Here is a 23,575-nt window from a genome sequence, read left to right on the forward strand (position 1 = left end):
AAATCAGTCTTGACCCTGTGCCTAATGGGAACAGTCCGGCCCGAACTGCCAAGCCATGTCTTTCCTGGACCAGAGTCAAGCATCCTAGGACTGGTTTCAGGGTTTCACCCCTCTTCAGCCAGGATAGCTTGTCTCCAGTGGCGTAGTGCGCACGGGACCCACATCTGGGCATTCCCTTCCCACATAGGGTGAACAGAAAAACACACAAGATGATGGACGGAATGTTGCACATTGGCAAAACATTCACCCCCAGTCACAGATCTGGGTATAATCCATCGTTATTTTGCTCACCACGCTACCCCAGTTCAGACACGGCCATATGCAAATCAGTCTTGACCCTGTGCCTCATGGGAACAGTCCAACCCGAACTGCCAAGCCATGTCTTCTCTGGACCGGTATCAAGCATCCTAGGACTGGTTTCAGGGTTTCACCCCTCTTCAGCCAGGATAGCTTGTCTCCAGTGGCGTCGTGAGCACGGGACCCACGTCTGGGCATACCCTTCCCACATAGGGCGAACAGAAAAACACACAAGATATTGGACGGAATGTTGCACATTGGCGAAAACGATGGATTTAGGCCCAGATCTCTGTACTGGGATGAATGTATGACATTGTTCTGCATTCTGTCCTTCAATAGTTCTTTTTGCATTTGTCGCCCCGGGTGATGAAAGAGAGCTTTCTACAATGGCATAATGAAAACCGCAGAAATAATTTTCACTTTCAAACAGTTTTGAAAGTTGAAAGTTTATTGCCAGGAAGCCTGAGTTTGAAACCCAACACTCCCAAATGACAAAATCCATAGAATACATAGACCCTTTTCAAAACATCGTGCTTGCTTGCATGTGTATGTCTATCTACAAACACTTGTTTTTAATACCTGAAAGCATCGCTCTAGTATTGCCAGACCTGTGTAACCGTAACCAGAAACATTATTGAACCCCATCTATCCAATGGGTCATGTACGTGTCTGCCAAGGAAGCATACACATTCAAAACGCCTTACAGGGTGGTGAATATCGCATGGGTCCTTATTACCTAGATGGGTAAGCAGTAATTAAGGGTGTGCCAACTGCCTTTGAATACAACAAATGTTTTTACCATGGTTGTCCTTGTTGTTACAAACCCGACAAGTTTAACCGACCGTTGGATACCAAGTTGAACACCTACACAGACTTACTCTGATGAAGACCCAATATGTTGAAAACTGTGGCTTTGTTACGAGATCCCTCTGGGAGCATGAATGATTACATATGCTAACATCCGATACGGAACTCTGCTCTATCATTAACAGTCGAGAGTTGCCAGAACCTTTTAGAGCCCCTCAAAGCCTTATTGGGGGGTTGTACAAATGCTATACAGCTGTACAGGGTAATAGGAGAGGGTGAGAAAATACATTAACTTGTTTCTCAGAGACAAACAGGAGGCATCTGGGTATCCAGAATGGTGCACTAGCCAGGATGCAAGGCAAAAGTACATCGATGACTACTACGCTCACGAGGGTGTATGCTTACGGCCCCACCAGAAGACAGTAAGCCAAACTCTGTCTCAACTCCTTATGAGGAAATTTAACACAGCATACAAACCTGTTAAACACGACCATAATCACAGATCCTGAGGAATTGTTTAAGTACCTTTTTGCACCATTTTATGAGGTGTCCAGCTACGAGTTTATCGATGATGAGACCGCAGCTTTGTGTTGTAAATTCACAAAAGACTGCCCCACAACATGTAACAACATAAACATCTTCATAGCATGCTTCAAAACCACTCACACATTTTTAGAGCTTTACGAGGTTATGGAAAAACTACAGGGCTGTTGATTGTATCACAATACTTACTCAGTTATTTTTGTTAAAAAATTGGGGATAAAAAACCTTCACTAGGTGATTATCTCCACGATTTGACTAGCAAACTTGATAAGGATGAGTATATCATTGCACTCATCTTATCTAGGCCCAAAACATATTCTCACAAAATGACGAACAGCGCAGTATGTTTGAAAGTCAAAGGCATAAAATTAAATGTTAACAACACCTTGAAAAGACCCAATTCTTCTATTTTTATGATAAATATTACAAATGCGACTTTCTGCCAGTCTTTCTATCATCTTTTTATCAAATTACGTACACAACCCCATGCCACAGAGTTTTAAGCATGGTTCGCTGGAGTATATGATCTCTTTGAGCGCCGATGACAAGATCTTAATCATATCAGGCTGAACATATTTCTTTTCCTCGGATAGCCAATACACCACCCATAACAGTTTATATTGCTTGTACGGGTCCAACAAACTACGTATATGATGGATTGTTCTTGATCTGCATGAGTTGCACAAGCACTTGTGACCCTACTGTTGACGATCTGTAATTTTATGTCTGTAACAAAGGCTGTAATATTCATGTATGACACATGCGAGTACAACAGCAGCCGCAAAACCTTTAACAGGCAATATGGCATCATAGGGGATGCCTGGAGTTTCCATTTCAAAATTGACGTTCTTAGAGGCACAGACACGTTTATAGAGGAACTCATTGTTTTGGCTTGTGGAACTCTCAGTCTGTTTTGAACACCACAAGCAGTAAAAGTGTAAGTCATTAATTTTTAGATGGCTGTCCCCCTCCGCCCTGGTTCTTTCTTGGTGAGGCTTTCCAAGATTCAAAAGAAGATAGAGAAACATTCAATGCTGCAGTACACACATTAAGTGTCTATAATGTTTTTACTAACCTGGTCATTTTCACAGCACTCAGCACTCAGCGACTGTTCTGATACTCTTGAGAGTCGCACAGGTCCATTGAAGCATCACCGGCCTCAGAGATTGCGCCTGGTTGTTGCACGGTGACCTCCTTAGGAGCAGGCTCCTTCAAAAACCCTATATCTTCATAGAGGGATGAGTTAGGATGAACTATTGATTCTTCAACTTCTTCCATGTCAAAGAAATTGTTTACAATATTTATGATGTTACTCGAGGCCTCATTGCAGCTGGTGTGAACCTTAATCGGGGATACCAGCTGAGACCAATCCTTGAGACCGAGTACTTCCATCCAATGGCCGAGGTCCTTGTGAAAGGAGCTTCCTCTTGCACGTTCTCGTCCAATACCACAGATGTTAGGCTATGATACTATCTATCAAGAGTGGCCTGGCTGCCAACCGATGTTGTCCTTTTGATGAGGGGGCTGTATCTCTTCATATTGATAAGTGTCTATCTTGCTGTAGACGGGCTCCTGGTTGCTGTTCATGTGGCTTAAGAGTGCCTAATATGCATTATAATCACACACATCACATTATGGCCACAGGTTCCCCATGGTTTCTGGTTCGCTGAGGTCTCCTGCATGGCTCTGCCCCTATGTGATCCCACCCCCAGGGACTCATGACCCCTACGTCAGTTCCGGGGCGGTACTCCCAGGGTACCAGAAGTCCCAGTCAATGATCATGTCACTTACAGGGTGGGACAACTGTCACTTTTTGGATGATGAGTAAAGGTATCCCTTTCGACTACTCCAATCATACTGGTAAGGTAATTAGTGATTGAAGAAACAGTTTTAGCAATCTGAACTTTCTGCCCCATAGGGTTAATTGATCTCCTCATACACATTTCATCCGCTATTCATGATCCCTCCAACAGCGACCACAGAGGTGCAGAATTCCTGAAGCACTGCACAGAGGGGTGGCCCAGTCCAGCATCCCACAGGCTCTGATGTGCTCAGGTGGTCCTGCTCTTGGCCCGGTCTTTACATAAGCCATGCCTGGGCATGTCCCGTATGCGTCCTGCATGTGGTCATCTGCTGCATACTAAATCCCACTCCTCCCATGGGCCCGCCTTCTCTCCGGGGCACGGGGTTATAAATGATGAAGTTTGCAGAGTCCTGGTGTAACTCCACTCACAATTTGTATGACTGTTCCACCATCCGGGGGTTATGGGTGGAGGTGATGGCCATGCAGTGCCAGACATTGCCTCTTCCCTCTCTGCTTTCTCTCCAGGCAATGCTACTGCATGACTTTGCTTGCACCCCCTATGACATCCCATGAGCACTGGTTCTTAGCCATGACTCTGACCATGGTGAAGCTGTGTTTCCTGCACATTGGTGCTCCCCAAATGCCTCTTCTCATGCAGAATGCCTCACTGCAATGTTCTGGACAGCGTCCTCTGAGAAGATAATTGAACTTCTTACCGACAAGCTCAATATCAACACTTTTGGACCCCATTCATGCAGGTCGATGCTTGATGAGGCGGTGCCTTGCCCGGCCTGCTATGTACCTGGAATCATGGACCCCCACCTATGGGTGTATCTTCTCTCTACAGTCACCTTCCTCTCTGCCCTACCCTTAGCCTCCTCCTCTACCTTCCTTTAACCCCACTTCCCCTACTTTCTTCCTTCCCGTACCCCCTTCTCTCTTTTTTGTCTCCACCTGTGGTTCGGTGGTGGCCCCTTATCTATCTTTCACTGCATATGCACTGCTGAGGTCCTACCTCCCCCCCTTTCTTCCATGGCCTTGGCCATCACCTTCCCTCTCCCTTCAGTTCTATTTTGTGTTCCAGAGTAGTTAACACAGCAGGGGTCCCCCATCGCCCCCTCCCTTCCTATCCTTGGTCTTGTTTCTAATATAGTTTATCTTCTCTGATGCCATTGATCAGTAGAGCCTGTATTCTCTATCTTATGATTTCTATTGTTCTCAATATGAAATGAAAATAACGTTTACAAAAAAGAACCTATCATCCCAGAAGAATAAGCACGAGACTGTGTAATGAATGAATTATTTTATTTGTGTGGTGCAGGAGAGTAGGATCTGCACTTCTGTAGCTCCCACTTTTTTCTGATGTTAACACTGGTTTCTGGCTATAGTCTGGCTGGGTCCCGGCCAATCAGGGCCCCAGTCTCTCTGTTCTCACTAAACAACTTGGAGTGCATATTAGATGCACTAATGATTGGATACTGTGGTACCTTATGAGCCCCTAGTATATGGTACCTTAGGTACCAAGGGCATAGGTACTTCCAGGCCTACCAGGGGCTGAAGCATGTATTATGCCACCCCTGGGAAGCAGACTAAATCTGACACCACAGGCCTGCTACTGCAGCCTGGGTGAGGTGGTGTTAGCACTCCTCAGTGAGGTATAGGTTCCCTATATCTCACCTTACAAACACAGTCACCCCTAAGGCAGGCCCTAACACTCCTGAGGGCACGGTGCTTGGTTTCCAAGTGAGAGGGTGCCTCTGCCTGAGCAGGGCCCCTCTGCAGCTCTCAGAGCCCATTCTCTGTAGCGGTTTGTGGATGCGGTTAAAGCATATATTCTTAAGTGCATTATAACCTAGCGGTAAATGCTAACTTTTGGATGGCTGCATCAAAACATGTCGTGTTGGGTGTCAAATGCTTTGGAATCATACCCCCACACCAGTAACTGGTGTGGGAGTATGATCCCACCCTTCAAGAGGGATAGACATGTACCCACTTTGGATACACAGTAGAATCCTGAAAGAGCACTGGCATCACAAAACGGATGCCACCAGCACAGACACTGGGCTGCCCTCCTGCTGCTGACCGAATCTTGCAGTGGAGGAGGCCCAACAATAGGCATCCTGTCACAGGGAGGTGTAACCACCTCCCAGACAGGGTATAGTTTATTGGGGCTGGGTGGATGCACTCCTAGAGTGCTTTGAAGTCCTGCACTGGGGGAGCAGTAGGCTCCTCTGTGCATATGCCAGCTCAAACTGGATCAGGGGCTATCAGCCCCTGCTCTGGCGTGAAACTGGACAAATGCAAGTGGGTGTAGCCACCCACTCCCCTGACCCTCCCATAGGAGCAGTCATAGAGCTAGTCCCTCCCTTCCTTGTAGTATAAGTTAGGGAACCCTTGCCAATGCAAACTAGATATCCCTGGACGACACTCTGAAGAAGAATCCTGGACCTTCAACGTTCCACTACCTCTGGAAGACTGAAGAATCTCCCTTGGAGTCAAGGAGTGACTCCCCTGCTTGGCAGGCACCAAAACTTTGCATCAACTGTCACAAACTTTCCCGCTCCCGCCGGAGCTTGTGCTTTAGACCACGTGTGGTCCAAGCCTCCAGCAGGATTTCCTTCAAAGATGAGAGGCCTACCTCGTCCCGAGTGGCCATGGGCTATTGGTGAGTGATTCCTCCTGAGGCATCTTCGCGATCCCTTGCCGGTTGGCTTGTGGGTCCCCAGAAGACTTTTCTACAGACCCAAAGGGCTCTTCTGGTTGCCCCAGTCCTGCCCTGACTTACCCTCACTGGGTGAGTCCCCCAGACCTTGCTGGTCTGCACCGCTGACTTTCTTCACTTTCCACGAGTCTTGCTGTTGTCAAGGCTTGTTGGCTCCAATCCAGTTGCAGACACCTCAGTAAGCTGCAGACTTTGTGGGACATACAGAATCCAGCTCCTGGACATCGTCAACACCTCCTGGACTTCGTGGCTGAAGAGTCAAGACACCTGTGATCACCTGAAATCACCCGACTACTGTGGGCATTCAGCTTCCTGGCCCCGGGTCACTGGCAAGTGACTTTGAACACTGTCTCCTCTGCTTTCACGTCTTCTTTCTTCTGAATCCAGCCTTGGATTCCACCGGACACTTCTCCTGTCTTCACAAGCAGCAAGTCTTCTTTGGCTCCCATTGAAAACGACGCCGCTTCCCTGGGTGAGGTAACTCCAGCACTATGGTGCTCCTGTGGGTGTTGGCTCTAGAACTACTTACCCTGTAAGTGACTTGCTTGTAGACTCTCCCTAAGTATCCTAAAACTTTAAAATTCCAACCGCGACTTGCTCCATTGAAGTCTATTGGGATCCGCGGCTGTGTTCTCACACTGCATGCGTCTCCCGTGGGTCCTTTACTTACCTGCCTTGGGTGGATTAGTGAGGCCCCAGTGCTTCTACAGGCCCTAGGCCTTGTCCCCTCTCAAGTCGATATTCCTAAGTCTCTTTTTTAGTATATGGTCTGGTACGCCCCTAGGGCCCCAGCCATATTTGTGCTTAACTTGTTGTGAAATGTTGATTTGTTCATATGTCCTTGACTTCTAATCTCATAAAGAGATTAGTAGAGTATGTCTAGTAATAAATACATATATATTTTATATATATACCTGTGTGGTGTCCTTTCATTTAGTAATTCAAGAGATTATAAGGTAAAACAAACTGCTTTACATTCCTCTAAAGACTTACCCTGAAGGCTGCTCTCCACAGCTACCACTAGGATAGCTTTCTTTAAAAGGTTGTCTTAAACCTATCTACCATAAGAGTCGAATTGTACAGGTGCAAGGTGGCCACTTTAACTAGTGACCAGCATATATACCAGGCCAACTTCTCATATGTGGTTACTTAAAACCATCACGAATTACAACTTTAAAAAACATTTAAAGATCGAAAAATAAAATATATGTGCAGGACATTCTTAAAATCAGTTTTTCTTTTGTTTGTGGTTTTTTTTGTGTGCTTCTTTTATTTTAAACCTGTGACATAGGGACGGGATTTTAAGGCTAAATGAGCCCAGATGTAAGTCAGTTGTTCAGTGATGGCCGGACCTCCGAGACGGTGACCCTGACGTGTTAGGGTCTGCCGGGCTGTTCGCTTCACTCAGCCTGTGGAGACTTGTCCTTCAATGTTGTGCAGGTATGGTAAACACATTTTCCAAAGTTAGCCATGTGCTTTAGAATGTCCAGAGTGCAAAGCTGTTGGAAAGCCTCCTTTTCTGTGCGGGTGCCCATTTTGAGAAGAATGGGTCTGAGATAAATTATGTGAACTAGCCACAGGGCAGGGATGCAAAGTAAGATGTGTGCCCGGGACTCTCTTCTGTAATTGCAGAGGTGACACTCCGTAATGCCCAGCTGGGCATTCCCTGTTGGATATAATTCTTTTAGGGGAAGCGGATGTAGTCTGGCTGTGAGGATCCGATGTAGAGCTTGTCTCCCCACGGGCTGCGTGAGGTGGAGCTTGTGGCTAAGCAGTATGTGAGGGTGACATTGAGTTTCATTAAAATCTCTGGCTCCAAGGGTTCCGTGTCCAGACTGCGAGAATGTAAGCGTAGTTGCATTTTTATTGTTGTTTTGATGGTAGCATTGTTGATTATGCTAGGGTCCCAGTTCTCTGTCGCAAGTTGCAGAAGATCTTTGGCTGTAGCAAGGCAGGCAGACCAAGGGTTACTTGGTTGTAAGAAAATGAATTATATGATGGCCTTCATGGTGTTCTCCGGAGCCACAGTTGTTAGATAGAAGTATTTCGTCAGCGCAGCCAGCTCTTCCAATTTTTTGGGGTTAAGATTAATTTTCAGGCAAATTAAGATGTTCCTAATACAGGCTGGTAAACAAAATATCTTTTTAAACGCTGTGCAATGTATTTGTTCCAAGTCCTGCGCGAACCTCCCTGGAAATGCCTGTTGCGTCTAGTTTAGGAACGGCAGTAATTTAGCCCTCAGTACTCTTTGAATGGCCATAGTTGTTGGACTATCTTAGATGACGTATAATTTGCAGAGGGCGTAGGTGACTATCTTTCCTTTGTGCCGCAGTTTGTGCAGTTGGACCTGTGGACAACCTGTTTTAGCTGAACCAGGCTCCAAGGTAGGTAAAGGTTTGTACACAGTCCAAAATCAGGGGACCCAACCTCCACTTCGCCAGTTTTTTCTTCAGGTAGTGGCCAAAAATCACTATTGTAGACTTGCTTAGGTTAGTGACCAGCTTGTTTTCGGCGTTATGTTTAGAGAGGACGGTAAGAGTTTTTTGACAACCTATTTTGGTGTGGTCCAAAAGAACAAGGTCATCGGCATATTGCATCAGCTGGATCTTTGCATGGCCGATCTTAGCGGTAGCTAAAGTAGCTCTGTGCAGTGCTCGGCCCATATCTGCGGTGTACAAATTAAAAAGCATCGGTGCCAGGACGCATCCCTGCTTTAGCCCCCGATCTGTAGCAATTTTCTCCATGGCAGACTCCCTGGAAAGTTTGACCCTTACCTAGGTTTGAGAATACAGCGATCTAATTGCTTGTAATAATGACGGGCTGATGTTCCAGCGTGCCACTTTCTTCCAGAGAATGTTGTGGTCAGCCCCATCGAAGGCTGCTGAGTAGTCAAGGAAGCAGGCGAAGAGTGGCAGGGAGCAGTGAGCTCCGCTTGTTGGTCTAAGTATGACAGGGTAGTAATGTTATCTACATTAGAACCCCCTGGTCTGAACCTAGTCTGGTTCAACTAATTCCTGCTAAATTGTACTTGCGTAGGCCTTGCCCTCAATGTCCAACAGGGCTATCATCCAGTAGTTCCTGGAGTCGGTGTTTGACCCTTTGTTTGCATATTGGTTGCAGCAGTGAGCCCCTCCAAGAATCTGGGATGTCCTCCCAAAGCCTACCAAAGCCTACATTCTCCGTATAGCTGTGCAAGGTTATAGGACCAAACCTTACCATGAAGGTATATATACCTCTGTCAGTCTTAGAGTTATATCTGACCAACTGACAATATGGACTCAATCAAAACGTTTGGGTTTAGTGAAGAACAATTTAACAAAATTATAAATATGAGTACCAAAAATGGTAATAAAGAAAGCATACCGGCCTGGAATGGTCTGCGGTGTTTGCCAAGCACGCTGCAGGTATTGCACGAGCTGAAATATTTATCCGTGAAGATAGCAGGATGACGATATCGGGCCAAGCTGAAACGCGAGGGTGAGCAAGCTCTTCCGATGTCTACGTCCACAAGCAGGCGAGAGCACGGAATAAGTGACAAGCCCCGAGCCGAGAGAGGGCGTGGCTTAAATAGTCCGGCTAATGATCGCTCTAGGTCTTGTGGGAGACGTAGTGCCTTGTGTAGCTGTCAACCGGGGTTGGGATTTTCTGCTCTTTGTACCTGCCTTTTCCTAGTCATGACAGAGTCAAATTACCCCTATTTAGGGAAAGATATTTATCAACAAAAACGGGAACAAAATTGGGAAAGACCGCCTTTTCATAAAGCAATTTCCTCAAGAGGCGGCAGACAAGGTATTACCTTTTCAGAAACCTCTGGCTCTAGCAGCGAAGATGAGGGCACGACTAGACCTGAACATGGTGGTAATCACCAAAATCAGGAATATGGAGCAAGTACTTCCACTTCCTCTTTTTTAGCTCAATGCCCCAGGAGAGGTATAAGAACAAACAGGAGCTACAGAAGAGGACAAAATGTTAGCAATCCTCCTCAAGAAAAATTCCTCCAGACCAGGAACCAGAGAAACTGGCGCTAAATAAATTCCCGATTATCAATCTTTCCAAAAGAACTCTTAACAAAATAAAATTCGAAGTCTTGGCAAAAGGTTTTAGCTTTACACCCACAACTTATGTTAATACATTTTTGTTAGAAAAAGATATTAAATCATTCTTGTGAGAAGTTGGCCTGATATGTAGTGCTCACTATTCTAGTGATCACTGTGTATCATTCCAAACGACCCTTATTGATGATTGGTTGTAAGTCAACCTTTTAGACCAGCTATCCTAGTAGCGTGGATACGAGCAGTCTTAGGCTAAACTCTAGAGGGCGTGTTAAGCCAGCTGTTTACCATCACATATACCCCTTGAACACCAAGTGAAAGGACACCACACAAGTTGTTATGAAAATAAAAGGATATTTATTTATGACCAGACTACCCTGGCTCTTTATGAGTCAGGGAGCTAAGCACACTACAAAACTCTTAGGAAAATACTTCAGTTGCACAATTTACACAAATGCCCGAGGGGCACGAGAAACCATCTACACTAACAGTGAAATGCGAATGGTTAGAGTCTGGAGATACTGATTCCGGAGTGATCCGATCAGTGGGACTAAACGAAAAAGGAACTGGACACTTGTAGAGCGAACCTGCGATGGAGCACCGAGATGCTCGAGTTACCTAGCCCGGAGGCTGCGGCTGCGTGAAGTTCGTCAAGATGTCGGGAGTCCTCGTGTAGTCTCAGGAGCCTGAAAGAAGAAGTTGCTGGCAGGCGACCAGTGACGATGTTCAGAGCGATCCAAGCCTGGATCGGTGGTGAAGGAAAACCTGAAAGCAGAGGGGACTCAGTTCTCAACCGCTAGCCAGCGATCGTGTGGGTACCAGGAGGGTACCGGCTGAAGTCACCTCGACCAGGTGAGTGGGTGACGTCGGACTCGGCTGTTCCTCGGACCAGGAGGCGCGGCGGCGACCAGGATGGAGGGCGAGCTGTCCCACGAAGGTGTCTGCTGTCGATGATGCTGGGCCCAGGAAGGGGCAGCGGATCTTGGCAGTGGCCACCCAGGCGGGGGAGTCAAGATGGCGTCGGGAGTGGACCAGGAGGGTCCGTGGTACTCCTCTGTTGAAGGGGAGCAAGAGCCAGTCTGGAGCAACCAGACTAGTGATGAAACAATCGTGGTGCGTCGTGAAGAGGGCCACAAGCCGGTCGGCAAGTGGTCGAACAACGCGGTGAACAACAAGGAGCGGAAGGGCCCCCACGCAGTTCTCGGGGATGCTGGGGAGGCAGACTTCGATGCTGGAGCTGCTCAGGGTTAGGGCTTCTCAAACCCTAGGTGCACTCACTCGAGGGTCCCTCGGTGGGCGTGCTAGATAAGCGTCGTGCCGGTTCTGAAGATAGCCGGTCCCGCAGGTCTCGTCACACCTACGACTCTCAGCTGAGCTGATGAGGGAGGTAAAAGGTCAGAGATGGCAGGGAACTCGGGTCTCGTCGAGCTGGGCAGTCTTGATCCGTAGGAGAGACTTACAGCAAACCGCAAGCGCTTAGATGGTGCCTGCTGGTGCAGGGTGGCTACTCCTTAGCCACAAGGGAGAGTCTTCAGAAATAGTCAAGAGTTCCTTTCGTGGAAAGTAGTTCGTGATTCGGAGTTATCCGATTATCTGATTATCCAATTTGGGAAGGGGACTCGCTCCTACCTTTATTCTAAGAGAAAGGGGCTGGCCCGTGACTAGGTTCTACCTATGGGTGGAGCCAGGAGGGGGGTGGTTACACCCCTATCCTTTGTCCGGCTTCGCGCCAGCTCAGGGGCTGGTGTGCCCCCGAAACTGGTTTGAGCCGGGCTATGCACAGTGAGCACCGGGGTGCCACTTGCAGTCACCTTCCTTTCAGCCCTGCCTACCTGGGATACACAAACCCTGTCTGGGACGGTGCTATCACCGCCCTCGACAGGAAACCCTTTGTCCAAGCTCCCCTTGCTGGAAGGTCCCCCAGCAGCAGGAGGTCAGACTTGTGTCTGGTGGCAGCATCCATTTTGTGATGCTGAGGCTTGAGTCAACTTTAACCGGGGTTCAAGGTTACTTCCATGTCGTGTCCCTCTAAAAGGGGGGAATGCTAACCCCGTCACCAGGACTGGCGAGGGGTTCGTATTCCCATTCGTATGACACCTTACTCGACATGTATAGGTGATGCGATGCCAAAGTTAGCAAATAACCGCAAGGATTATAATGCCTTAAAAGTAGTTGGCCCGCGTCACCATGGAACGGCTATTAGGGCTTGGTTCCGCAAGCCGTCGACGGGCTCAGCTCGCGCCAGAGCACCGTCCCACATGATTCCCTGCACTCTGCCTTCAGGATTGATAAGGCCTGCTATAGGAGTGACTGATAGGAATCCATGTGTCCATTTTTAGGGTTTAGGTGTAGGAATACTACACCTACAGCAACGGGTGATTACACCACGTGGCCCCAGCTGTCGTGCAGCCAGTTGTGTCAGATTTGGGCGGCCATTCCAGGGGTGGCATAATACATGCTTCAGCCCCTGGTAGGCCCTGGGTACACCGATGCCCTGGATACCTGTGGTATGCTGAGACAGGGACTGACAAGGTGGCCCAGTTCCAATTAGTGGATGCACCTAACGTACATGTGTGTTAATTTCGAGAGAGAACAGCTAGGCTGCGGGTCTGATTGGCAGGCCCACAGCCGGAGAAAGTCGTAAACCAATGAAGCAAAAGCAAAAAAATCTGGGTGATCATAGGATTGCAGACCCTACTCTCCTACATGACCCCCCCCCAAACTTTGGGACAATAAGCTAACCTTGACCAGGTGAGTCTTCTTGCTCTAAGTGGAAATACCTGGAGAGCCCATCTGCATTGCCATGATCAGTGCCAGGTCTATGCTCCACTGTGAAGTCCATCCCCTGTAGGGAAATGGACCACCTAAGTAGTTTGGGGTTTTCACCCTTCATTTGATTTAGCCACAAGAGGGGCTTATGGTCGGTCTGAATCTTGAAGTGAGTGCCAAACAAGTATGGCCTCAACTTCTTCAGGGCCCAAACCACAGCAAAGGCCTCCCTCTCAATAGCTGACCAATTCTTCTCTCTGGGGGTCAGCCTCCTGCTAATAAAAGCTATGGGCTGGTCATGACCATCAAAATTCAGTTGCGATAGAACAGCTCCCACACCCAGCTCCGAAGCGTCTGTTTGGACAATGAATGGTTTGGAGTAGTCTGGACTCTTTAGGATAGGTGCTGTGCACATGGCCTGCTTTAGGTCATCGAATGCCTTCTGACAGCTTGCTGTCCACTGAACTTTTTTTGGCATCTTTTTACTTGTCAGGTCGTTTAGCGGGGTCACAATGGATCCATAATTTCTGACAAATTTCCGGTAATAACCAGTCAGGCCCAAGAAAGCTCGAACCTGAGTCTGGGTGGTTGGAGGAGCCCAGTCCTGGATGGCCTGTATTTTGCTCTCCAACGGTTGAACCTGGCCTCCACCTACAAGGTGGCCCAGGTATACAACCTGTGTCTGCCCTATCTGGCACTTGGTGGCCTTGATAGTGAGGCCTGCCTTCTGCAGGGCCTCTAACACTTTCCTCAGGTGGACCAGGTGATCCTCCCAGGTGGAGCTAAAGACAGCGATATCGTCCAGATACGCCGCACAGAAGTCGTCCAACCCAGTGAGAACTCGATTCACCAGCCTTTGGAAGGTGGCAGGTGCATTTTTCAAACCAAAGGGCATTACCACGAACTGATAATGCCCACCCGGGGTAGAAAATGCTGTTTTGGGCTTGGCCTCCTCAGCTAACCTGATTTGCCAATACCCAGCTGTCAGGTCAAACGTACTTAAGTAGTTGGCCGAGGCCAACCGGTCGATAAGTTCGTCTGCTCTTGGTATCGGGTGGGCGTCGGTCTTAGTGACCGCATTGAGACCTCTGTAGTCCACGCAAAACCTCATCTCTTTCTTACCGCCCTGGGTGTGAGGTTTCGGCACGAGCACTACGGGACTAGCCCAGGGGCTGTCCGAGGGTTCAATGACTCCCAGCTCCAACATTTTCTGCACCTCTGTCTTGATGCAGTCTCTGACATGATCAGGTTGCCGATAGATTTTACTCTTTACGGGCAGACTGTCCCCAGTGTCGACCTCGTGGGTACACCACTTGGTCTGACTGGGTGTCAGAGAGAACATATGTCGAAAGGATTGAAGAACCTGTTTACAATCCTCTTGTTGATGTCCAGAGAGGCTGCCACAAAAGACAACACCATCTACTGATCCATCGTCAGGGTTCTGAGAGAGCAGGTCCGGGAGAGGGTCACTCTCCTCCTCCTGTCCCTCATCTGTGGCCATGAGCAAGCCCATGCCCTCCCTGTCGACATATGCCTTGAGCCTGTTTACGTGGAGCACCCTGTGGGGGCTCCGGGGAGTTCCCAGGTCTACCAGGTAGGTGACCTCTCCCTTTTGCTCAATGATCGTGTGGGGCCCAGACCATTTGTCTTTGAGTGCTGCTGGGGCCACTGGCTCCAGCACCCACACCTTCTGTCCAGGCTGATACACAGTCAGGACAGCCTTTTGGTCGTGCCAAGCTTTCTGTAATTCTTGGCTCGCCTCAAGGTTTTTAGACGCCTTTTCCATGTACTCCGCCATCCGCGAGCGGAGACCGAGCACATAGTCCACAATGTTTGATGCCGGCTTTCTGAGAGGTCTCTCCCATCCTTCCTTTACCAAACAAAGGGGTCCCCTTACAGGATGTCCGAACAGAAGCTCAAAAGGGCTGTAGCCAACCCCCTTCTGCGGGACCTCTCTGTAGGCGAACAAGAGGCAGGGTATCAGGACATCCCATCTCCGCCGAAGCTTTTCAGGTAGTCCGTGAATCATCCCTTTTAGGGTCCGGTTGAATCTCTCAACCAGCCCATTGCATTGTGGGTGATAGGGTGTGGTGAACTTGTAGTTGACACCACATTCCTTCCACATAGCAGTCAGATATCCCGACATGAAGTTTGCACCTCTGTCTGAGACGACCTCCTTAGGGAAGTCCACTCTGGAGAACACTCCAAGTAGGGCCCGTGCCACCACAGGTGCCGTAGTGGTCCTAAGGGGAATAGCTTCAGGATACCTGGTGGCGTGGTCCACCACCACCAGTATAAACTTGTGCCCTGATGCTGTCTGGGGTTCCATTGGTCCGACAATGTCGATCCCCACTCGTTCAAAGGGTACCCCCACCACTGGTAGTGGTATGAGGGGGGCCTTTGTCGTGCCACCTGACTTACCACTGGCTTGGCAAGTGACACAGGAGCGGCAAAACTCCTTCGTATCTTCGGACATGTGGGGCCAGTGAAAGTGTGGAACAATTCTGTCCCAAGTCTTATTCTGGCCTAAGTGACCTGCAAGGGGAATCTCGTGGGCCAAGGTGAGAAGGAAACCTCTCAGAGACAAGGGGATGACCAGCCTCCTGGTCGCACCAGGTTTGGGGTCTCTTGCCTCAGAGTACAGGAGTCCATCGTCCCAGTACACTTTGTGGGTACCCGTGGCGTTCCCTGCAGCCTCAGCAGCGGCCTGCTGTCTGAGGGGTTCAAGTGAGGGGCAGTCTAACTGTGCCTTCCCCAGGTCTTCCCTGGAGGCTCCCCCTGAGCCCAGAAACTCAACCTGACCAGGTTCAAGCTCTTGCGGCTCAGTTTCCCTCAGTTCTTTAAGGTCAGCCTCCTCGGAGACTTGATCCACGACCTGGGGCAAGGGGGAAGGCGAAGCCTTACCCTTACTGCTCCTTTTCTTGGAAGGTGTCTGGTCCGTTCTTCCAGGATCCAGCACCTGTTCAGTGGGGCATCTTTTGGCCTGTGACCTGGTCACAGCAAGGACATGTGCTGGCAAACCTAACATTTCCATGTGAGTCCTCTGCTCCACTTCTGACCATTGTGACGTTTCCAAATCATTGCCCAACAGACATTCTACGGGGAGGTCTGAACTAACCACAACCTTTTTCGGGCCACTTACCCCTCCCCAGGAGAAATCAACAACTGCCATACTGTGATTGGTAGTGACGTTGCTGGCATTGGTCACTAGGTAACTGGTACCTAGCATGATCTGTCCAGGGTCCACGAAGTTAGGCGTCACCATGGTGACACTGGCACACGTGTCCCTGTAGGCCTGTGCCACTCTTCCATTTATCAAAGGTGTCTGTCTGTATTTGCCCAAAGTATTGGGACTGGCATCAGGGGACATATCCATATCCCCTGTACAGACAAGGACGGCCTGAGTGAGCGTGCCGACTAAGTCGTCACTCCCCTCGGTTCCCAAGGTTAACCCAACTAATGCCTTGGGAGGCGCACTACCACTGCTGACTGTACTAGGGGGCGCAGGTGCCTTAGGGGCTGCAGTGGTAGGAGTTTGCCCTCCTTTCTTGGTGCACTCACTAAACCAGTGAGTCTTACTTTTACAGTATTGGCACCACCTTTTTGACTGGCCTTCTTGAGTCTTCTTCTTCTGTGAAGCCTGACCCCCACCCTCTTTGGTTTGTTGGGGACCTGTCGAAGACTTCTGGTCATTTTGTTCGTTCTTGTTACCCTTTTGGTCTGCTTTCTTCTGACCACCCTGGTTCTGATTCTGGTTCTGCTTGACCCTTGTTCTGACCCATCTGTCTGCCTTCTTTCCCAATTCTTGGGGAGAGGTCAGATCCGAGTCGACAAGGTGCTGATGCAACAATTGGTTCTGACAGTTGTTTAAAATCTGTTCTCGCATGATAAGATTGTACAATCCTGTGTAATCAGTAACCTTGCTACCCAGCAACCAGCCTTCCAAAGCCTTAGTGGCACAATCGACAAAGTCAGCCCAATCCTGAGACTGAATTTTCTGGGTGTCTCGGAACAGCACCCGGTACTGTTCCGTGGTTAAGCCGAACCCATCAATCAGTGTGTTCTTCAGGACTTGGTAGTTGTTAGCATCCTCAGCTCTTGTAGTGAGGAGCTTGTCCCTTCCTTTACCTTCAAAGGAAAGCCACAGTATAGCTGCCCACTGACTTGGGGGGACGCACTGGACAGTGCAGGCCCTCTCCAAGGCAGTTATCCACTTGTGGATGTCGTCCCCTTGTTTAAAGGGGGGCACTATTTTACTCAGGTGTCTAGTGTCTATACCCCTGTCTTTCTCTCTATTGAGAATGCTGCCACCAGTGGGATCTAACCCACTTAATTTCTGCTCTCGGGCTAAGGCAAGTCTTTCTTTGGCGAGGGCAAGTTCTTCCCGCTCGATCCTCAGATTGACCTCCCGCATCTTCGCTTCATGCTCCCTCCTCTGAGGGGAACTCATTCCTCTCTGAGAAGGTGCCTGAGAGACATGTGTATGAACCGATCTGCCAGAGCCTCTGGAGAGAGACCTAGCTCGTCCGTTCCCAAGGTTAAGCCTGCTTGAGCGTGGGCCCGGGGCTCCCCCAGTTCCATTCTCATGCCTGCTTAAGTTGGTCCTTGTAAGCCTGCCGACTACCACTGGACCTTTGTCTGCCTCGTCTCCCGATAACTCGTCCTCGTCCTCCTCCTCTGTGTGGAGGTCGAGGTCTGGGTCACCGAGGGTTCCCTCTAAGGGAGGCATGTTCCCATCTGCACTGGGGGGACCTGGGTTAGAGGACCTCCTAGCATCGTACGCCTCTAAGAGACCTATCAGTATTGCGATGGTAGGGTTAGAACCCTGGTTTAGCTTCCGGGAGGCACACAGTTGTCTCATCTCCTTGAAGCTAAGAGTTGCATATCGTGACACGACCTGTGGAGGGTCACTGACCACTAAGGGAGTCCCTGCAGACTCTCCGTGGACCGACATGCTTTTCTAGTGAGGTGTAAGTGTTGCACCTACCTACACTATGGGTTTACCTACTGATCCCTTGCTAAGAGTTGTAGTCAGGGTGTGCTAAGCCCTGTTACACTACAACAGCCGGTTCAGTAGAACTCGGAGTATTCTAAGTTAAGTTATATGTACCTGGGTACTTATGTGATCTTTCACTGCGATATTCTTAGGATACGTGTGTGGTAAAACAACAGCAAGCTCAAATCCCAACCGCTGCTCACCAATGTGAGAAGTTGGCCTGATATGTAGTGCTCACTATTCTAGTGATCACTGTGTATCATTCCAAACGACCCTTATTGATGATTGGTTGTAAGTCAACCTTTTAGACCAGCTATCCTAGTAGCGTGGATACGAGCAGTCTTAGGCTAAACTCTAGAGGGCGTGTTAAGCCAGCTGTTTACCATCACATATACCCCTTGAACACCAAGTGAAAGGACACCACACAAGTTGTTATGAAAATAAAAGGATATTTATTTATGACCAGACTACCCTGGCTCTTTATGAGTCAGGGAGCTAAGCACACTACAAAACTCTTAGGAAAATACTTCAGTTGCACAATTTACACAAATGCCCGAGGGGCACGAGAAACCATCTACACTAACAGTGAAATGCGAATGGTTAGAGTCTGGAGATACTGATTCCGGAGTGATCCGATCAGTGGGACTAAACGAAAAAGGAACTGGACACTTGTAGAGCGAACCTGCGATGGAGCACCGAGATGCTCGAGTTACCTAGCCCGGAGGCTGCGGCTGCGTGAAGTTCGTCAAGATGTCGGGAGTCCTCGTGTAGTCTTAGGAGCCTGAAAGAAGAAGTTGCTGGCAGGCGACCAGTGACGATGTTCAGAGCGATCCAAGCCTGGATCGGTGGTGAAGGAAAACCTGAAAGCAGAGGGGACTCAGTTCTCAACCGCTAGCCAGCGATCGTGTGGGTACCAGGAGGGTACCGGCTGAAGTCACCTCGACCAGGTGAGTGGGTGACGTCGGACTCGGCTGTTCCTCGGACCAGGAGGCGCGGCGGCGACCAGGATGGAGGGCGAGCTGTCCCACGAAGGTGTCTGCTGTCGATGATGCTGGGCCCAGGAAGGGGCAGCGGATCTTGGCAGTGGCCACCCAGGCGGGGGAGTCAAGATGGCGTCGGGAGTGGACCAGGAGGGTCCGTGGTACTCCTCTGTTGAAGGGGAGCAAGAGCCAGTCTGGAGCAACCAGACTAGTGATGAAACAATCGTGGTGCGTCGTGAAGAGGGCCACAAGCCGGTCGGCAAGTGGTCGAACAACGCGGTGAACAACAAGGAGCGGAAGGGCCCCCACGCAGTTCTCGGGGATGCTGGGGAGGCAGACTTCGATGCTGGAGCTGCTCAGGGTTAGGGCTTCTCAAACCCTAGGTGCACTCACTCGAGGGTCCCTCGGTGGGCGTGCTAGATAAGCGTCGTGCCGGTTCTGAAGATAGCCGGTCCCGCAGGTCTCGTCACACCTACGACTCTCAGCTGAGCTGATGAGGGAGGTAAAAGGTCAGAGATGGCAGGGAACTCGGGTCTCGTCGAGCTGGGCAGTCTTGATCCGTAGGAGAGACTTACAGCAAACCGCAAGCGCTTAGATGGTGCCTGCTGGTGCAGGGTGGCTACTCCTTAGCCACAAGGGAGAGTCTTCAGAAATAGTCAAGAGTTCCTTTCGTGGAAAGTAGTTCGTGATTCGGAGTTATCCGATTATCCAATTTGGGAAGGGGACTCGCTCCTACCTTTATTCTAAGAGAAAGGGGCTGGCCCGTGACTAGGTTCTACCTATGGGTGGAGCCAGGAGGGGGGTGGTTACACCCCTATCCTTTGTCCGGCTTCGCGCCAGCTCAGGGGCTGGTGTGCCCCCGAAACTGGTTTGAGCCGGGCTATGCACAGTGAGCACCGGGGTGCCACTTGCAGTCACCTTCCTTTCAGCCCTGCCTACCTGGGATACACAAACCCTGTCTGGGACGGTGCTAACACCGCCCTCGACAGGAAACCCTTTGTCCAAGCTCCCCTTGCTGGAAGGTCCCCCAGCAGCAGGAGGTCAGACTTGTGTCTGGTGGCAGCATCCATTTTGTGATGCTGAGGCTTGAGTCAACTTTAACCGGGGTTCAAGGTTACTTCCATGTCGTGTCCCTCTAAAAGGGGGGAATGCTAACCCCGTCACCAGGACTGGCGAGGGGTTCGTATTCCCATTCGTATGACACCTTACTCGACATGTATAGGTGATGCGATGCCAAAGTTAGCAAATAACCGCAAGGATTATAATGCCTTAAAAGTAGTTGGCCCGCGTCACCATGGAACGGCTATTAGGGCTTGGTTCCGCAAGCCGTCGACGGGCTCAGCTCGCGCCAGAGCACCGTCCCACATGATTCCCTGCACTCTGCCTTCAGGATTGATAAGGCCTGCTATAGGAGTGACTGATAGGAATCCATGTGTCCATTTTTAGGGTTTAGGTGTAGGAATACTACACCTACAGCAACGGGTGATTACACCACGTGGCCCCAGCTGTCGTGCAGCCAGTTGTGTCAGATTTGGGCGGCCATTCCAGGGGTGGCATAATACATGCTTCAGCCCCTGGTAGGCCCTGGGTACACCGATGCCCTGGATACCTGTGGTATGCTGAGACAGGGACTGACAAGGTGGCCCAGTTCCAATTAGTGGATGCACCTAACGTACATGTGTGTTAATTTCGAGAGAGAACAGCTAGGCTGCGGGTCTGATTGGCAGGCCCACAGCCGGAGAAAGTCGTAAACCAATGAAGCAAAAGCAAAAAAATCTGGGTGATCATAGGATTGCAGACCCTACTCTCCTACAATTCTTTCGAAAAATAAGACTGAAACGTTTCTTTGAGAATAGAGAGTGTCCCAATGATAATAGCATTACTGGTTTAGGACCAACATCTACTTTTACTCCTAATGTTGGTATGGTTAGCAAGAACAGTGACATTTCTGAACAAATAGTATAACATCTGGGACAACCCCCCACCCACTAATAACAATACAACTAAACCTCTCAGGGAAGCCATGATATCGCTTACAAATGATGTATAGATTACTATCAAGCCTGCAGGCAAGGGTTTGGGGGTTGTCATTTTTGACACCCTAGACTATGAACAGAGGATTCTGAACCTGCTTAACATACAAGAACATTACCGTAAGGTTCCTATGAGATGTTGGTGAAGTCTGAAAACCAAAGTGATCGATCTTTTAGCCTCAGCGAAAGAAAATTAACTCATCAGGGCGAGTGAATATACATATTTAACCAAAAGTAAGGACACGATACCAGCCATTTATGGCCTACCAAAGATTCACAAATGCGAGAATAACCCCCAGTTTAGACCTATTGTTAGCTGCATTGGTTCACCTCTGGAACCACTAAGTAAATATAGAGACAGCTTTTTAAGACCGGTAGTGCAAGCCCAGCGGTCTTATATCAAAGACTCTGCCCACATGATTAACATCATTGAGGGATTTACTTTTAATACACAATCCCAATTGCCCTCTACACCAACATCCCCCAGGATGATACAATATCAGTTGTTCAACACATCCTGGGGAATGATGCTGTGTGTAGAGTGCTGGGTTTATTTTAGAGTGCACTGAATCAGTATTGAAAGAGAATATGCTCCTATTCAAGGAGGACCTGTAAATTTAATTAAAGGGGACCAGCATGGGTGCCACATGTGCCCCCAGTCTGGCCTGCTTATATGTTGGCCAGTTTGAAGACCAACATGTCTTCAACGAAGCTGCTCCCTTTTATGAAAATGTGCCACTGGCCGGAATCCCCACCTCCGGGCCGGAAGCTCCGCCTCTGGCCCGGAAGGCCGCTTCCGGGCCGGAAGCTCCGCCTTCGGGCCGGAATTTCCGGGACGAGTGCGGACGTAAAGTTAGTAGTCGTAAATCCATTCTGTGAATACCAAAAGTAGTGAGTTTATTCTGTGAATCGCAAAAGTAGTAAGTTCATTCTGTGAATACCAGAAGTAGTAAGTGCATTCTGTGAATACCAAAATGGTACTAAGTTTAGGATTTTGTCTTAAGTTAATTCTGTGAATCGGGCCCTTGGATTTTTTGACAAAATTGGGTCAAAATACGGGTCTATGTATAGAGTTAGTGCCCCGGGTTTACATCTTTACCCAAAACAATCCTTGAGTGAAGGGAAGTTTTAATATTAAGTTCTTAGCTGTAGGAAGGCCTCTATATACAGGAGAATCTCCAACATACAAATTATTCAATTTGGTTGCAGCTTTTTATAATTACGACCTGCATCTAAATATTGATCTGTACAATAGGAAGGACACAGCAGATGTGGGGAGTACCCGATGTGCATTGATTTACTGGATGTGGCACCGGCCGGCATAACATTGGATCATTGTATATGGGACTCTCATTCTATCTCAGAAATCAGCTTTGTTCCAATAATTCTCATATTTTGCCAATTAGCATTAAAACATAAAAGCCCCTTGGCTTATGTAGTTATTATTTGTGGCCACGAGATAGAAGCTGCTGTTTTGAGTAGTGGCTGGCTATTTTAAAAAAAAACATTTTTTATATATCATCTATTCGTTTTAAACTCAATTTTAACAAATTTACTGGCAAAGGATATAGGAGCATATTATCAAGGGACATAACGCTGATTTTTCGGCCGAAAAAGCGGCGATTTATTTATCGCACAATTATCAAGGCGGCGCTAACATGAATTAGCGCATGTTAGCTGCTATTTCCCTGACGCTTTGCATCTTAGCGATATACATCGCTAATTAGATGCAGAGTAGGCGTTCCTGCCATGAAACAACATGAAAGATGTCGCTAACACGACATCACAGTATTTACAAGGCGACCCCGGAACCGCGTTGCGATTTAAAAGTGTCAGGACCAGCAGGCCATATTCTAAAAAGAACCTTACGGTTAGGACGAATGTCCTGCTCCCCAGCATTCAACACTGTACAGTAAAACAAAATAAAGGCAGACTAGAATCTAAGACGGCCGCTACATTAGGAACGATTGAGCAGCAGGTTAGCGCTCTAGCGCTCCATAGGAATCATCAGGATCCAGGTGTCAGCCCATTGGAGTGGTGCACTTCACCAGAGCTTTGAGGAGAGGAGGTCAACCAGATTTGCGTCGCGAAGTTTAGTGAGGGAAAAGTTTTTTCGTCGAGTATTTCCAGGAGTTCAAGTTCCAGGTTCCTGACATAAGTAAGACTGTTCCGCATTTAGAGTTTCCTGCGCGCTTGCGGTTCAATTATAAAAGGCATTTTTTTTTTAGCCTTGCGTGTCTGGAAATAAACACGCAAACACTACCCCAGAATTATTGTTCATTGCGTCTTATGCTGACGATAACTAAAAAGTAGTTGTCTTTAATGAGAAAGTCAGTAGGAAGCGAGCGGCAATTACCGAACTCTCAGTCAGCCGCGTAACTCACAAGTTTCAGTTACTAGCAGAAGCATCAGCACATCGTATCAATAGCGGTGAATGGAAGGGTCAGCACAGGCAGCAAGGGGAAATACTTCACCACAGAATAGTGCATACCAGCAGCACTGCATACAGTATTGAAGTCTTAGTAAGGACAACTCGAACGAGTGTAGGTAGTTTTAAGGCTTACAGTTCAGA

The 23,575-nt window shown here is 48.7% G+C and overlaps 1 protein-coding gene across 4 annotated transcripts in view; it reads right to left on the reverse strand.

Moving 5' to 3' along the window:
- The window catches only part of LOC146859552 (CD5 antigen-like), a 721,628-nt gene that overhangs the window by 597,523 nt on the left and 100,530 nt on the right, over positions 1-23,575 (reverse strand). The gene's annotated exons all lie outside the window — the stretch shown is intronic.

The sequence above is a fragment of the Triturus cristatus genome, chromosome 3_2 (genome assembly GCF_964204655.1).
Source record: "Triturus cristatus chromosome 3_2, aTriCri1.1, whole genome shotgun sequence".
In the NCBI taxonomy this organism is placed as follows: Eukaryota; Metazoa; Chordata; class Amphibia; order Caudata; family Salamandridae; genus Triturus; species Triturus cristatus.